This window comes from Miniopterus schreibersii, assembly GCF_964146895.1.
Source record: "Miniopterus schreibersii genome assembly, chromosome: 21".
NCBI lineage: Eukaryota > Metazoa > Chordata > Mammalia > Chiroptera > Miniopteridae > Miniopterus > Miniopterus schreibersii.
The window spans coordinates 2,920,522-2,938,840 of NC_138123.1; the positions used below are offsets into that span (position 1 = coordinate 2,920,522).

At 44.4% G+C, this 18,319-nt stretch overlaps 1 protein-coding gene across 1 annotated transcript in view; it reads left to right on the forward strand.

Moving 5' to 3' along the window:
• BRINP3 (BMP/retinoic acid inducible neural specific 3) overlaps positions 1-18,319 on the forward strand; it is a 341,361-nt gene that overhangs the window by 139,089 nt on the left and 183,953 nt on the right. The window lies entirely within an intron of this gene.

Consider the following 18,319-nt stretch of genomic DNA (forward strand, 5'->3'; position numbering starts at 1 on the left):
CATTGAAGTTTCCCTCTCCCTCTCCCTTCTTCCCTCTGAAATAACTAAAGAAAGGTCCTATTTACCGAGGGGGTGACATGGTCAGACAGCAGTCTTTGGGGCTTGAGTCTCATACTGTAAGTTAGGAGGCAGGTGTCTAGGGAAGACTTACTGCAGGGACAGGAAAGAACCGGCCGCGGTCAGAGAGCAGGTGAAGTGCACAGGCCCAAAGGGAATAACTCCCTGGTTCTCAGCCCCGCTGCCCTGGACCCGGGAGCACGTAGCTAAAAATGCACCAAGAGCGCGGCTCTGCGGCGGGACCGAGCGGAGTCACGCTCCAGAGCAGTTCCACAGTGGGAAGGGGAGCGGTGAGCACTGCGGCCGGGAGCCTGAGGCTGGGGGGCCCACTCCCCAAGGAGAGTCTCGCCAGCCGAGGCAGGGCAGTGAGGGGCCCTCAGCACCTCGGACAGACGCCTCGGGGCAGCCAGAGCTCTTGGGACTCAGCCCCTCGCCCAGCACCGAGGAGGGGCATCGGGCACGGTGGGATCATCGCTTCTCTGTTGAGTAGACAGCTTGTCAGGTGGTAACTGAGCGCGTGCTGCGCAATCAGTGTCGCTCAGGAGCCGGGTAACGCTCTGAGCGCGACTTTCCCGGCACAGCACTTCATCAGGACGACGGGGACCGTCGGTTCCAAATGCAGCTCCCAGGGCGGCCTCCCAGCCGCCACCCGGCAGGATGGAAAATGCTGCTTCACCCCGAGTCAGCCCGATGGGAAAAACGTTTCCCCGGGAGCTTGTTTACTGGCACAGAATGCTCACGAGAGGGGGTGCTCTGCCTCGTTTAAAGGACCCGAATTACACCCGTGCTTTAAACCTAAACAACTAAGCAATTCAATAAGAGGACTGTATCTTAAAAGCAAATGGATTTTTAAATTGGCATTGAGTACAAGCCGTGTCCCACTGGCGACGCGTTTCTAGGAAGAGGTGCCCCATTAAAGTGGATTTTGCTGCCTGGAAACGTCTTCAGAACCTGCAATTCAAGTTTATCACCCGTCCTGGGGGTGGATCACCTTCTCCGCCCCGCTTCCAGGTTTTTCAGGCAAGTGCTCGGCAGCGAACGGGCGCCGTCCGGCAGCTCTCGAGTGCTCTTCACGGTCCTGGAAGCTGTCACTGTTTCAAGGACTTCTTGATTTCTATCAGGAAAATGACATTTTGCAGCGAATATATTGCCCAAATACAGTCATTGTTTTGGAAAGATATGTGCAAGTAGGTTAAAACCTCCAAAGAAACTATATGATGAGTTCAAGGTATTTATCCAAGTTTCAAAAGTAATGGGTGGAGAGGCCTCCCGAGCCGGTTGATTGAATAATCACCACCTGCGTGCGTTACCCACTCGCCGGCTACTCCATCAGCCGGCTCAGCAAGTTGCATCTAACTGTGTCCCTCAGAATTGTCATCTAAACCAAGGTTTCATTGTCATTCGGCTGAGCTTCAGGTGGCCGCGACCGTGGACACGGGCCCTCTTCTTTCTCGAGATTTGCAAGCCGCCCCAACCTGCCTGCCCGCCGCCCTTCCCGCTCTAGGCATCCGTTTTAATTCCTGCGGAGAAAGGAGTTTATAATAAAGTGACGTGGAAACCAGGGAAAGCGGTGAGTGGTGTGTATGGAAAAACCACATGCGCGTAGTTAAAATACCGCACTATGTGCAATGTGCTTTCTTGCGCGTAAATACTGGTAATTCGGTAGCAGGCACGCGTGTATTAATATTATAGCTGCTCTGGGCCATTCGCCCACCGGTGCCTGTGTGCAAACGTCGTCCTAGTTCACGTTTTATTAAATAACCTGTTACAACCCGGCCACTTCAGAAATGACCACAGACTCTAAGACCCAAGTGACCTGGCAAACCCGAGGCGGGGTAACTCTTCGTGGCGAATGAATTGCGAGCAGACAGAGGAGAAGCAGATGTTTAATGGGGGAGCGGAACATGTGGAAGGGAGATTTTCTGTTTTTAAAAGCGCCGTGGCACTTGAAAACGACGGTGATGGAAGAGTGCTGCTTAATTCAGAACTCGGGTTTTAAATTACAAGAGGAAAACCTGCCCCTTACAGTAATGTAATCAATACGCCGTAGATAAAGGAAGTATTAATATTCTCTCTCCCAGCCTAATCCCATTCCATTAAGCTCCATCAATAGTTTGATTTGCATATTTCTGTTATCTTATACATATGAATACATCATGCATATGTATAGATAGAGATAAAACCAAGAAATGAGAAATATATAGATGAGATGAGACTGTATAATACGTGACACATACCGTATGAAATATGATAAATAGCGTAAAATGTAGCTACTAAGATGATTAGTAGCTCTTGTTTTAATAACAAGTTTACAGGCACAGATGTATCAAGCTTAGAGAGACTGGGTTTCGAGCTTGCTGAGGTGAGGAAACGTAATACAGGCAGAGACCGTTGATTTCTTACACCTGAGCTCTTAGCCTGTCACCCAAACAGCCCCTGGGAAGGGACTAGAAATAGGCCCGAGAAGCTCTTTCTTTATTGCTCACACATTTCTTTGTACTTCTATTCCCTCTCCCCCTCCCCCTTCCTCCCTCCCTCTATCTCTCTCTGGTATAAAATAATGTCCTATTCTCTCCAGAGAACACAGCTACTCTTAAAATATAAATTTCCACCTTTCCTACCGTTACTTCCATGGACAGAGATTTCCATTAGACTGGGAGCAACGGCGTTGATTCCGTCCAGCCCTAAGGGCAGTGAGTTGAAAGGGAGACAATTTAAGGAAGGTTATTGGAAATAACCAGCGTTATTAAGAAAATGTAATAAAATATCTCACAATTCGGTTATTTGCATCATTTAAAAGGCTCAAGTAGAAGCTGAATAAATATCTGAAGAGTTGGAAGCTACTCTTGCATTCGTGGGAATCGGGCTAGTTGCCTTCTTTGTGCTTTTCCAACGCTAATGTTCTGAAATTGTAGGATTATGCTATTTAGTACACTGAGTAGATTGAGTACATTTACTTGGTGTTTTAGAACGGGTAATTTCTCTAATGCAAATCATATGTTTTATAGGCAAGTAAACTGAGACATAAAAAGATTTAAAGAATAGAACTGAATTTTGACCATACTGAGAGGAAATTTACACTTACATCACTGAGTTTTGGTGGGAAATGGTGATTGCTACATACGAATTACCACATATAAGATTTTGCACAAAAAATACATTTTTACGGTGTTCACATACCTTTTTTTTTCCCCATAAGGAGGTGGCATGATTTTTGAACGCTAAGCGATACCCTAGTTCAGTAAATAACACTGTCTAGTTTTTAGAAATTGCTAAAAGTTTAACCTTTTGCAAAGTTCACAGTAGCCCCATATATGCAATTTCTCTTTTATCACATAATTGATAATATGCATATACACATAATATGACAATATGTTTCCTATTCGGGAAAGAAAAACGTTCCCAAGTGATCCCATGAAGCCCATAAATAAAAACTGAAATCTATCAAGGTATTGAACTGTGAAGCACCAAATTCAAAGTTTTCCTTCTTTCTCCCAGCACCGAATCATAGAGTGTTATTTAACCAAGTGACTTTGGTCTCGGCGAATGTCCTTCCAAAACGCACTGGCAGTGAGGCTCGGCCGTGGGACTTCGGCCACTAACTCAAACTAAAGCAAAGAGCTCTAAAAAGCTCAATTGTTCTGCAGGACTCTGAAGGAAGTAGAAATAGACCAGGTGCTGAAATGTAAATTTATAGCAGCTAAGACCTGGAAACAGCCCAAGTGCCCATCAGGAGATGAGTGGATAAAGAAGCTGTGGGGCATTTACACCATGGAATACTATGCAGCTGTGAAAAAGAAACCTCTTGTACCCTTTGGGACAGCATGGAGGGACCTGGAGAGTATTATGCTGAGCGAAATAAGCCAGGCAGAGAGAGACAAACATCACATGGCCTCACTTATAAGTGGAATCTAAAGAACATAATAAACTGATAAACAAAATAGAGTCAGTGACATGGAAGCATGGATCGGATTGACAGATCTCCAAGGGAAGGTGTGGGGGGAAGGTGGGGGTGAGTGGGTGGGTGGGGCGAGATTAAGCTAAGAATTTATGTGCATATGTGCATAACCCAAGGACACAGACAATAGTGTGGGGAAGGCCTGGGGAGGGGACTGGGTGCGGGATGGAGGGGGTCAGTGGGGAAAAAGGGGACATCTGTAATTCTTCCAACAATAAAGATAAATTAAACATAAATAAATAAATAAATTTGCGTCAGATTTTCACAAATGCTGCTCCACAGGGACCTCGCTTTTCAAAGGAACCTGCTCTCTTTACTATTCCGCCTGCTCAGTCCTAACTCCCTGGACCGAGATCCGTGAACCATCAGACAGGCCCCCCCAGGCCTAAGCGGGCGTGCGCACCCTCGGGGTGAGCACTTCTTCCAACCCCGCACTAAAGGGCTGTTTTTGGGAAGCGGCGTGGGAGAGGCTACAAAGTGCAGCGTTTCAGACACGGCCAATGGTTTGCTGTCCTGAAAAGTCACTAACCAAAGCCGCCCTTACGAACGACAGAAGCCAAGGATGCGTTGCCCTGGGCGTCTCTTTCCCGCCTCCGCTGGCCGCCCGGCGGGTCTGTGAGGCGGGTGGAAATAAAGCAAGGGGAGCGCGCCTTCAGGTTCACATGCTTAACATTCAGGAGTCGCTCCCTTGTTTGAAACACTGCTTTTGGGAAATAAACCAAGTAAAAATCACATTATTGGAAATCCTCAAAAGACTGAGAAGATTTTGTGTTTTATTCTTAATTCTATCCCATGGCCATATTTAATTAAAAAAATATCTTGCATCTTTCTTTCTTTAATTACCTGTGCGTTCTCAAAGCCCACGTACGTATACACACACACTCCCTCGGAGGCCGTCCCAAGGTGTTTATTTCCTCTGATGGATTTCATCTGAACTGAAAAAGTACGCAATCTATTATCAGAATACAAAACAGTACTGTTTCCCTAGATCAGGTGACCTAATCTCTGATTTTATTTATCTCACCTTTACAGAAAGAACTTTTTTGGCAACTGCTCTTTATTGTGGGGTAGACTCCTATTCTAAGGGACATTGTCACTTCTCTGTTACGTGATTTTCTTGCATTATCTGTGACACTTCACCGACTGGGACTTCCATGAGAGGTGGCAACTCTTTTGTTCACCCTTGTGGTCCCAGTGACTAGAGTGGCGCTTGGGTACCTAGTAGTCCCTCGTTAAGTAATTTTTAAACGAAGGGATGGGTAGTAATTTAGAGTTTGACATCTGGGAAAGTTTCTTCCCTGTGACATATGGTTAAGGCTCTATAACCGTCAATACCTGCTTTTTTTCACATTTGATTTAAACACAAGGTTCGTCTCTCTGCATAACCCACAATATGGCCAAAGTAAATTATTATGAGGCAACATCTGTACCATTCGTACTGATATTAAAAAAAAATCATGAATATTTACATATTTTGCCAAGGTCCTTAATTATCCTGAGCAGGTGTTTTTAACACAGAAACTCTTTTACATCCCTTATTCGGAATTTTATGGCTACGTGCACACTTTTGAACATTTGGAGAGAACTGAATACCATTTATTGCATAGTTGCAGCTCTGAGAGCTTTATTTGAGGTCTAATTGTATTCAGAATTGTTAAAATATAAATGGCCACTGATTTAATTTAGACCAATATCCCAGAGACATACTTCTTAATTAAGAAAAGTAATTCATCCATACCATAAGAAAAATAAGTTTTGTTTACTAAATGGAATTTATAACATTTCTGCCTACAAAACATTTTAGAATATTATAAACATGGCATTTGATATATTTATATCTAAACGTATAGATATATCTTGCAAGGAATAGATGACTTGTGTTGAATAATATGAAAAGTAATTAATTACAGGGATATCAAGTAGCTACAGAAATTTAGGGAGAAATAAGGAAGCAGCCCCAAGAATCAGTTCCTGTGTATTGAGAGAGAAATGTCTGGGAGGACATTTATAAAATATCTAAAACTTTTTCCACAATTGGGTTATTCTAAAATTTAGAAATGAACTCTTCAGAAACACAAGCTCAAGAAGAATCTGAGTTGAGTAGTGATGCTGAAAATACCATGTTTAGTGCTCTCATCACATAAGGAAAAAGAACATTACCTGCCCCGAGCAATGCTTATTATTTCCAGTCTTATTGGGTAATGAGCTAAATGTCATGGGATCCATAAATCATTACTTCTAGTTATGTGGGAAAGAATACAGTAGCAGATGACATGTTCCACTTGGGGATTTTTTTTTTTAAATAGCAGTTATTATTTTTTCTCTAATTTAATTATACAAAAAATTTTAATATACCAAATTTCAGGGGAGAAAATCAGCATCACACGGAAACTTAAATGTATAGATTCTGGAATTATATTGCTCAGGTAGAAATTCAAGGTCCAAAATTACTCAGAGTGGGGTCTGGTAAAATGTCTCTGTCATTGTTTTATAAGCCTAATATTTTCGTCTGTAAAACTGCAATAACAAGAATAAGTGTTTGTGGGATTGGGGTTTATTTGAATACAACAATCAACATAGAAGTTCTTAAAGAAAAATGTTTGATATTGAATATGTTTTCCAGAAGATGCCGGCTGGTATAAAAGCTTTTATAAATTATTTATTTACTTTTAAATATATTTTCATTGATTTCAGAGAGAAAGGAAGGGAGAGGGGGAGAGAGAGAAACATCAATGATGAGAGTCATTGATCGGCTGCCTCCTGCACGCCCCCGAGTGGGGATCGAGCCCGCAACCCGGGCCTGTGTCCGAGGGAATCGAACCGAGATCTCCTGGATCCTAGGTCAATGCTCAACTGCTGAGCGACACCCGGCCCGGCTAAAAGCTTTTATTTTTATAAATAAGAGAGACACCTAAATTATTTTCCAGTATTGTAAATTTAAAACATGAATCCCTTTTTGTTTTACCGCCCAAAATGCTTGATAAAACATTGCGTTATTTTCAGTTGCTTAATTTTACATATCAGAACTCAGTTTTTCTCATTCTATTAGTTATTGTCACTTAAATAAAACTAACTCAGTTGCACACGTTTTATAAGGTTGAAGTTGAATTTCAGATCCACAAACATTTACTATCGAGGGTGATAAAGACAGGAGTTTGATATTTTAGAATTCTGCCTGGGAATTTCCTGATCGGGCGAATTATAGCTAATTACCTTAAATTTACTTTTCACCTATCCTATTAGATAATTGATTATAAGACATTTTAAAAATAACCACTATTCATCTACTTTATGAATGTACTTTTAAAGCTCTTTTCCGTTTCTTTAAAAGTGAAATATCCGTAGCCTGGTCGTTTCCTCACTTGAAGGCCGCGTGGGCTTTCTGCCTCTTTCTGCCTCTTCACGGTGGCAAGTCCCGGGGCTGGAGGGCGGCCTTCACTCCCCTTTGTGCTCCTGAGCAATGGCAATTATTTTCATTCCGGGTTAACAGGGCATCGACGTCTCAGCATATATTCTGACAGCTGAAACTGTGCCATTTAAAGGTCAAAATCTCTTTTTCTAGAGGAAAACATAGAAGCACTTCATCTTACAAGGCATTTTTTAACTTCTCCAAATAGGTGAGAATATTATTAAATCGTAAAACCCCTCTATTTACGGTATCACAGTTTATTCTGTAGGGTTTTTTTTTTTTCATGATGAACCTAATAATTAAGTTATGTCCATTGTCAAAAATTGAGTATAAAAAATATACACCCAAAAATAAGAACAGGTTGTGGGGCTGGGTGAAAAAGGGGAAGCCATTAGGGGGAAAAAACTCATGGACACAGACCACAGTGTGGTGAATGCCAAGGGAAAGGGGCGTGCAGGGAGGTAGAAGAGGGTAAAAGTGGAATAAATGGTGATGGAAGGAGACTTGACCTGGGGTGGTGAACACTCAATATACAGATGATGTATTATAGAGTTGTACACCTGAAACCTATATAGTTTTACTAACCAAAGTCACCGCAATAAATTCAATAAAAAATAAAATAAAATAAAGCTCTTCTTACTGGTGAAAAAATAAAATAAATAAAAATGTAGAAACAAAACAAAAAATAAGAACATAAAATGTAGAGAAGAAACTCAAAACACTAACTTCTATATAATGAGACACTCAAAATCATCAATATTCAAGCAAAATATAGAAACAGGAGATATTATTTTACCCTTGTTGGACTGGAAAAGCTGAATGGCCCTAGGCACTTGTAGGGATATAGAGAGATCGAATCGTCATGCACGTGAGAGATCAGTAATAATTCAGTATGTTAATTAGCTTGACCATGGTACAACTGCACAAGGTGTACTTATATCAAAACATCACATTGTACACTTCAAATACATACCGTTTTAATTTGTCAACCGTAGTCTTTAAAGCTGGGGAAAAAGAATGCTGTTCCTTGCACTGAGTAGTAAGACCAACTTAAGTCTTTCTCGTTGAGATCCAGAAAAATGAAAGAGCGAAGGAAGAAAGGGAAAAGAGGTTGATTCGGAAATCCATCATTATAAACAAGACAGTGGGGTCCTGTGGTGGGACCGAGGAGGGCATCGGGGCCTGTCCGCGCCCTCGGTTGTCGCCGGTGTGGCGAGGACCCCTCAGCGGCCTGCGCGGTCCCTTTCCTTGTTCAAAGACATCTCCCAGCGACGGGCGTTTCCACATGGCTTGTTTTACCCGTTGGTCTCTGCTGTGACTAATCTCACAACGTTCAATCGACAGCCCAGCATTCCTCCAACTTATGCAGTTGGAAGAAAATTAAAATGGAGTTTTATGCGTTCATTTTGTGTATAAAACAGATTTGAGTACCCAGCAGGAAGCATATTTAGTGTTTTATTTCTTGTTTCTCACATCCGCCAGGTTTCGGGCCTTACGTCCAGACTGTGACACCACTGTGCCACCCGATTGTCAGTTTTTCCATAGTAAAGTTCATGAACTAGTATTAGCAAAGCATTTTATTTGCTGCTACGCACTCAAGAAGTCTGTAAGAAGGATTCCAAAAGTCTGCTTGGTAATCATATTTTATTGTCATTTTTAATGCCAGTTCATGCACATTTTTTTTACGGCCCTACTGAATTATATATTCCAGTTCATTCAGAGGTTTAAACATTATATTTTCCAGATTGTGATTCACACTGTGCAGCAAACAGCATTATGCCTGGTGCAGCTGTCATAATGGAGTATTATAAAGTGTTGAACGGATATAAAATATAAACTCCGACTCTGCAAAATTCACCGAAATTAAGGGCGAGCAAGGAGAAAGTTAATATTAAAATGTTTGCTGGAAGACACTCTTTCTACACGTATATTCCATACACTAACATATTTGTAGAGATCCTGCGTATTCATCGGCCCATTGCGAGCTCTGGTCGTGCGTTAATCTGCTAACGCTCTGTGTGGACAGCAGTGAACAGGGCGGTCAGATGCCCCGCACATGCTGCTTGCGTGTTAGTGGGAGACAGCCCTTAAATAATTAAACGCGTCAGTATATACGTGCCAAACACTGGTAAAGTCAATGAGGGCTGGTAAAGCTGAGCACGAGTGATAGGGATTCCTGGATGGGGGCTGGGGAGAGGCTCTTGTTTTATGTGTAACAGCAGGGCAGTTGGGCAGAGACCCGAATTAAGGATATGAGAGGAGACCTCTGTAGCAAGGATGCTCCAGGGAGAAGTCACAGCAGGTGCTTTCTAAGGTGGGGCCAGGGATAGTGTCCTCGAGGAGCCGTGTGGAAGCCCATGTGGCGGGGACAGACAGAGAAAGGGCAGGTGGTAACGATGTCCATAGAGAGAGAGCACCGGGTCGTGGGGGAATTTGTGGGCCATTTTAAGATCACTGAATTTTTTTTTTACGGATTTATATTGTAGAAAAGTTTCCGATTCCTAGAACAATTGAGAAGATAATAGAATTGCTGTATACCTGTCCCCCAGTTTCCGCTCATTAATCTATCATCTATCTATCTACCTACCTACCTACCTATCATCTATCTATATCTATCTACCTACCTACCTATCTATCTATCTGTCTATCTGTCTCTGTCTGTCTGTCTATCTATATCTATCACCTATCTATCATCTATCTATCTATCTATCTGTCTATCTATCTATCTATCTATCTATCTATCTATCTATCTATCATCTGTCTATCATCTCTAAAGAACTCGTACAAATTATTAAGGGAAAAAGCATGAACTTCTCAGAAAAGTGGATAGAATGTGTGGACATTTATTTACAGAAGAGGAAACTGAAGGTCATAGTGCTCATCTTCTGTGGCAGAAACTGCCCGGTGCAGCCCCGTGTCGCCCCAGTATCTGTTCTCCCCTTTCAAGTGTCTGTAATGGAAACCACCTCATGACTATCCATCCGGAGACCCCGGCCATTCTAGCATCTTCTATAACATTGTGAGATGAGACGGAGTCAGCTTAACAAAGAGACGTGAGTGGAAGGAACCTGCCCGAGTTGGGGTGGACGCCCCGAAACAGAGGCTCTGGATGTGCCTCTTTCCTTCAGCCTTCAGCCGGGCTGGGAGAAAGGCTTATGAGACGGACGATGGGGTCTCAGGTAGGAGGAGCCAGGGTCCATGGACCGCCTCATGGAACGTACCGGGGACCGGCCACCTCTGTTGGGCACATTTTGGCAGAAAGCCTGGCCTGTTCAGACCCTGAGCACCTCACAGCGCTGTCCCTCGATGTAGATGCAGAACTGGACTCGGAGCTGAACTAAAGACGTCGGCCGGTGTTACCCTCTCTTGACAAATCACTTTCAGTGAAATCACGGGGCAGGTAGACAAGATGTCCACAGAGCCTGCAAAAAAAAAAAAAAAAAAAAGAAAGTCCACATATTGGTATTTCTGAACTTTTTCCTGCTTTAGTAACAAGCCAGATGAACAAACCAGAGCAGACGGGAGGGCCTGTCACCCTGCTGAAGAGGCTTTTTCTGACTGCAGCTGCAATCGGAATTGACTGACAGTCCACTAACGGGGAGTCTTGCAGGGATGTAAAAACCAACTGCTTTTGTCCACTGAACAGCGGCTGATGAGATTATGGAGCCTACAGGTCCACGTGCTGGGACATAAAGCGGCAGCCAGCCCAGCTGCGGAGATCAGATTATGTATATTGTCTGCTCCCTCCGCCTATTATTTCAAATGGCCTAGAGGTAGCTGCCTTTAAAATGAGTGTAGCTGGCAGTAAATAAGAGAGAGTCACCCAGGCGTCCGCGCTAGTCCAGGCAGATGTTTGCACGGTAATTTCTTTCACTTGAAACTGAACCGAAGCAACTCAATCAGCAGCCTCCTGAGCTTTTGAGGAAATTGTTTTGCCCCCCAAAAAGCGATAGCTTCAAAGACTGGGATTGTTCAAATCCTTGGGCAAACCTAAGTCTCAGAACCTAGACGGGTAACACTCTGCCACACAGCGCAAGGCAGAAGCCCCACTGTTTGGGCTGTGGGCATAGCGCGCAAGAGAGACCCGGGCATAGAGGAGAGCCAGGCTCCTTGAAAGACGTTGCTCCCACATTAAGAAAGGGGGGCTTCGTCCTATCTGTCCAGGAGCCTGCATAGGAGACCAGTAGCTTCGCTCTGCGCGCTCCCTCCTTTCACAGTGGAGTTGTTACTGCAGTGACCCTGCACTTCAAGGGTGGAGGGTGGCGGCGAGGGGTGAAGGTCTTGGTTGACGTACATCACAAAGAGATCACCCTGATTAGAGTGGAGCCAGTCAGGTAGAGGGTGACAGGAAACACGATTATAAGGTGGCAAAGGGTGTGTGATACCAATCGCTTAAGAACCCACTCCCAGCTCATGTTGAATCCATGCCTGCTCGGCATATCAATTCTGAAGAGCTGGGGAGACATTAATCAACAATACTCAAGGAGCTGAAAATTCCAAAATTCTGCTGCGAACGTTCAGGTGTTTAGAATCCATACCAGTCGTGCTCTGACGGTGAGGCTACTCTAAGCTGAATGCAGGTAGTTCCCATTTTCATTGCTGCCTTGACGCAGGTGAGATCCAAGCCGGTGCACCATTGCCTTGTGATGAGATACATGTCGGACATAGAGTTGGGGTACCGGCCTCAAGTCCCAAGTTTGCTACTTACTAATGCCACGAATGAACTCGGGCAAGTTAATCTAAACCAAATGACTGTATCAAAACAATTAGCTGATAATACTACTCCTTAGATTTATCTCAAGGATTCGTTCATCTAAATTCTTTCCCAGATATTTGCCATGAAAAACATTAGTTGCTTTTGCAAAAGGATGAAGCATTACATATGTTTGGCCCCACTGGGCCGTTCATAGTGGACATTTGCCAGAAAGCAAGCTTTGAAAAGTCCTACCCAAGATAAGCCCGTTTTAATTTATTAATAAGCTTTATTGAGGAATTGAGAACACCTGAGCCCTTAATGGATATTTGTTGACGATACAAAGGAATCGATGCTCCCATTCCTGGGGCTCATTAAGGCCTCTGTTGACTGCTGATTCCTAAGCCATCGAGACAAGCCGTAGAGGGACATAGCCATAGAGGGACAAGTCCTAGGGAGACAGGACATAGAGGACATCACCACTCCCACAGAAGCTTTGTGGGAGGGGGCAGGGAAGACTCAGACACCACCCACACACACTCACACACACACACACACACTCTGAATCTTAGTATGGTGATCAGCCTGTCACGTCTCATCTTCCCATTGCTTTCATACTGTATATAAATACACTCTGTATTATGAATCAGTTGAGAATTCAGTGACCTCGCTCTTGACTTTCTGTTATGCTAACTTTTACAACGCTCCATTCCAAGGAATGTATGCATGGGGGAAAAAAATATCAAGACTCCAATTGTACAACCACACACTTAATCCATTACCCTTTTTCAAAATTTTTTGATCTAGTACAATTTCTGGCCACTTTCTAAAATAAAATAGAGCATGAATATAAAATCTGTAGACTGTATTTTGTAGCAAATTTCTTATACAACTCAGAAAATAATTTTGGTACTTTACCTATCCATTTCCCCAAGGCCTGGTTATTTTACATTCTCAAAAAAAGTCTAAGAGCAGCCCGGCCAGAGTGACTCAGTGGTTGAGCGTCAATCCACGAACTAGGAAGTCAGGGTTCGATTCCCAGTCAGGGCACAGGCCCAGGTTTCGGGCTCGATCCCCAATAGGGGCCGTGCAGGAGGCAGCTGATCAATGACCCTCTCTCCCTTTCTCTCTCTGAAATCACTAAAAACATATTTTAAAAATATAAGTGCAGTATCCTTATGCTTGACCGAAGAAAATAATAATTAACTTGGGTTTTGCAGCCTCACAGTCACACATTCAGCCTTGTGTTTCCAGAGGCACAGGGTTTAGCTGCCCACCTGGGACACTGTAGGCTCGGGCGACTTGCCTACCCTACACCTGGCTTCCCAAGGATAAGGTTCTGAGCCAGCTCATCAGTCATCCCCCCAACGTGTTCTCCCCGCTCTCACCTGTCCCGTTCACTGTACGAGTTCATTGTTAAAAGGCCTTTTATCTCACCTGTTTCAGAAAAAGCTTCCAGAACAGCCATCAGAATTGTTAATGCATTCGCCGCTGTCCAGTAAGTCACTCTGCAGCCACGTGACTGATGCTGGAGTGGCTGACGGCTGCTTGCTGCTGGAAACAGATGCCAGGGCGAGGGCCGGCTCCGCGGAGGCCACGGCGTGCTGGCACCTGGCGTCGCTCCAGGAGGTGTCTCCCCAGGAGGCTGGCGGCTGCGACTGGGGGAATTCTCGTCATAGAGTGTCGCAGAAGCCGAGCTTCATCACTCGCTGGGAGGCACTGGATCTGTAGGCCCAAATCAATACCGAGGCTTAAAGTGTCTCCGCGAGCACGACTGTTACAAGGCTTGGATTTGGGGCACTTACAGCAAGACTAGAGTGTTTACCTTGCCTTTTTACATTTCTCCCCAGCAAAATCACTGTAAAAAAATTACTCCTCTTAACTGCAGAATTACGTCCAGTTTTGCAAAGGCAATTCGACGCGCAAATCCTTTAGTTACGTCCAATTAAACTGCAAATGCGTGAGAGGCGGTTTCATTCAGTGCTAATTGGATTAATCTGTCTGTGGTCCGACGCACAAACCTATCCTTTTGCGCCCCCCCCCAGGAAAAAATAAGTATCGTGTCAAAATGGCCACATTTATTAAGCTGAATAAAAGCCCTGGAAATGGGTGCTTGCTTTTAAAGAGATGACTCATGCTCCCGCTGCCCCAGGTGCCTGTGATGCATATTAAAGAGAGATAATTATTAGCATCATAAATTTATATGATGTATTCCTAAGTAAGCATTTAATTGCATCAGCTCCGGGACAGGTTTAGGCCCCGTGTCATCTGCGGATTACAGAGGCGGCGAGTGAATAAATCGCCACCACAGCCGAGGTGACATTTCAGCCAGCGAGGGCCCGGGCGCCGGACGGGTGGCATTTCTGCCTTCTGTGAAGATCAGAGCGGCAGCTGTGTCCGGATTTGCAGGCCGTGGGCAGGTGACGATCCCTGACATCTCTGCATTATTCACACGGGAGAGGAAAGCGCCCGAACGCAGAGCAGGAGACGGCCCTGCCTGTTGCTGCTGCTGCGGAGCGGAGTCCGCTTTGAATTTCCGTGGAGCGATTTTACTTGCGACTGTTTCCGTTTCATTTCTAATCCTACAAACACAGCAGCGCGGCCAGTGGCGGAGCACCTCTCGCCGATTCACAGCACCCTGGCCCTTCCCCCTGCGCCCTAAGCAGCTCCTAAATGGGCCAAGGAAACCCAGGAATGGGAGTCGGAGAGATGGGGCGGCCTGTGCGCCGGCCCGGGTCAGAGCCCAGCGGCTGGGAGGTGCGCCTGACCTCGGGGACACCCCCTGGACAGCCTGGGGCGAGGCACGTCACAAAGTTTACTGTCACGGCCATTGTTAGTGTACAGTGAAGCTCAGTGGCATTCAGTTCATTCACATTGTTGAAAAACTGCCCCCACCACGCAGCTCCAGACGCATCTTATTTCTTGCAAAACGGAATTTTTATACCCGTTGAGCACCAGCTCCCTATTTCTCCCTCCCTCGCTCCAGCCCCTGGCAACCACCATTCATTCTACTCTGTTGTTAAGGGTATAACTATTTTTTTTTAAATTTCTCTTTATTGTTGAAAGTATTACAGATGTCCCCGTTTCCCCCATTGATCCCCTGCACCCCGCCCCCCCCCCCCCGGCCCTCCCCATACCAGTGGAGCATGACTCTTGGACACCTCCTGTAAGTGCAGTCGCTCAGTGTTTGGCCTTCTGTGATTGGAATGTCCTCCGGTTTCGGCCACCAGAATGGAAATTCCAAATAAAAGTTAAATGCATTTTAGAAAAATAACACGTGTCATGTAGCTCCCAGAGCTAATGTGCGGGCTGAGAGCCGTCTGACCCCAAGCTCATGGCCCGAGCCCTGTCTTGCGTTTGTGTAGGTGCAAGAGCCTGTCAACGGGCGGGGGATGAGTTTCTCTGAATTCGTGGGTTTCTTAAGTCATCCTCGTGCCTCAGCTTCCAGGGCTTTTAAAGTGAATAATCCGTAGGGTGTCAGGATTGGTCTGAACAGAATTCTCTGGAAGCTGGAAAGACCAGCCCGTGCGTGGGGCCGCGTGTGTGCGCAATAGCCTGCTGCCTGTATTAAACCTTCAGCATCAAGTGAATGATTTATGGCCTTTAGAAAAATGCCGTTTTTAGATTTCGGATGTCAGTTACGCTTTCCTGTCCCTTCCATTTATTCCCCTTTTGGACTTAAATGCATTATTCATCTTACCTCGACCTCCCGTAAATACCGTGGCTTCCTGTCACCATTGCAAGCAGTTTCATAACATCCTGCAAATATCTTATAAAAAAACTGTTTTAAGGCAACTACTGAATTCAGTTAAACTTTTTCATTGAAGAGAAAATACAGCGATAGATCTGATGACTCTCGGCATAGAGGCTGATTGCAATTATATTTTTAACCTTATAAGAAACTGTGACGTCGTTTCCCTAGATGGTTGTACCATTTTATATTCCCACCAACGACTATTAAGAGGCCTAACACTCCACCTTGTCAGTGGCAGTTGGTGGTACCAAATGTCTTAATTTTAGCCATTTCAAGGGTATGCGATGATCCGTCTTTATGACTTACAGCTTGCGCTCCTCTGTTAATGGTGTTGCTTATCTTTCCACATACTTCTGCATTAGATGCACATCTTGGTGAAGTGCTGTTCAACTCTTTGCACAATTAAAAAAGAAATCAGGTTGCTTATCTTATCATTGAGTTCCTAGAATTACTTTTATATTTAACATTACAAGACCTTTGCCCGGTACATGTTTGGACAAGTGTTTTCTTTCAGTCTGCCTCCTGCCTTTCTATTTTTGTTTCACTGACTCTGAAGAGTAGACTTTTGTTTAAGTTTTGGCGACATCAGATTCATCCACCGTTTTCTTCCATGGCTTGTGTTTTTGTGCCCTGTCCGAGACATCGGGCCTACGTCAAGGTTGCAAAGATTTCCACTTGTATTCTCTTCAGGAAGTTTTAGGGTTTTATTTCGACCTCTGATGTATCTTGAGTTTTTTCTTCTAGAAGGATTGTAGTTCATTGCTTCCGTACTTTTGTTTTCCTAGCATCATTTGTGCATCTTTTGGGGGCTTTTAGAAAATAAATGCCTTTTTTTGCTTAAAGTAATTTGAATGGATTCCGCTGTCTTCGAGTGAGAAGACAGATAGCACAGTACCTGTGTTTTATTAACAAGAGTAGAGAGGTGGGAAAGGAAAACAAAGCCACCAGGTCCCAGCTTTTTTTTTTAGATGGTTTAAGTTCATCCTGAAAGACATGGAGCCAGTGGAGAATTTTAAGACAAGGGACATGGTCATATTTACACTTTAAAACACACGCTGGCCTCAGTGGGCAGGAACAATATATATGGCTTGCTCGCTCATTGATCGTACTAAATATTTATTTGTTGCACAGTCTCAACAAAGACATATAAGAGCACTTAAGAGCAGTTGAAGACCTGATGGTTACAAACGCATCCACTGCTCCCGCGCATGAATCATTGTCACGTTACCATGTTAAATACTCGGTGACTTAATTCAATGTGCTCAAGTTCTCCGTTTCCTAGGAGGTCGAACTGAGAATAATAAGAGTAGACAGCTCCACCGGAGAAAGTCAAAGTTAACCTTTTATATGTTTGTCCTTGGTAAGATTTTACTTCAATAAAGTGTGAACTATTAAATAGAGACTGTGTACGGTAAATTCAGGCGACCGATCTCCACAAGCCAGCCTGTGGTCTGGGCACACGCCTGCTAGTTGGAACCGGAGCTAGAAAGCAAACAGTTCCCTTGTTACATTCAGACAGAAATCAGTGCACATTTCTGTGGTAGATCTTGATAAGCCTGTCTGGTATCTTGAGAGATTATGGGGCTTGATGAGACGAGAGAAATGAAGCTCTGTGTTTCTTAGAACACAAGTCACTCAGCTGCTCTTAAAAATAAATAAACAAACGGGATGAGCGGGAGGAAGCAGGACACTCCCGAGGCAGACGGGTTTGTGAAATCCAACAAGATAAATTCCTCCCGCATGAATTGATACGTGAAATGAGACAAGGCGTTTTGCAGCTGGTTGGCCAGATCACACAGTTTAATTCAGACTTATCCAAAATTTTTGACCACAGAAATTGTCTCCTATGCACAACATTTCCATGATTCTAGAATATGGCTTTTCGAGGTTTAACACCTCTGGAATTGGGAGGCATGGCAGACGCGTTAACCTCTTATTTCCCACCCCCGTTTAGGCGGCAGGACTGGCATTTTTATTGTCATTTGTATCATTTTATGCTAAACTTCTTCACGGCCTTTCATGGTTCCATCGCTTCATTCCGGTTGTGTGACTTCTCGTTACTACATTTGTCGAATTTAGTTGCAACTTAGCACTTTTGCCACTTGTTTTGTGAAATATCTCATGGAAGGACATCTAATTAAATCCGAAGAGAGCCTCCTAAGAGCTTGCGGAACATGTGTTGACAGTTTGCAAGAAGAACCAGGAGGTGATAGTGGAGCACGTTAGCTCACGTTCAGTTGCTGGCACTATAACTATATAAAACCTAAGACATTTTAATAAAAGTCAGGCAAACCCGTGAGAAGAGCTTTCAGTGGCCCCTGTTGAGGACATAGAGTGTTTGGCTTTGGACGGACAGGAAGAGAGAGAAGGGGCAGAAGGAGCTGTGCAGTCCGCTGGGTGCACAGAGTGGGGAAGGCGAGAGGAGCAGGGGCGCCGAGAGGGATTTCA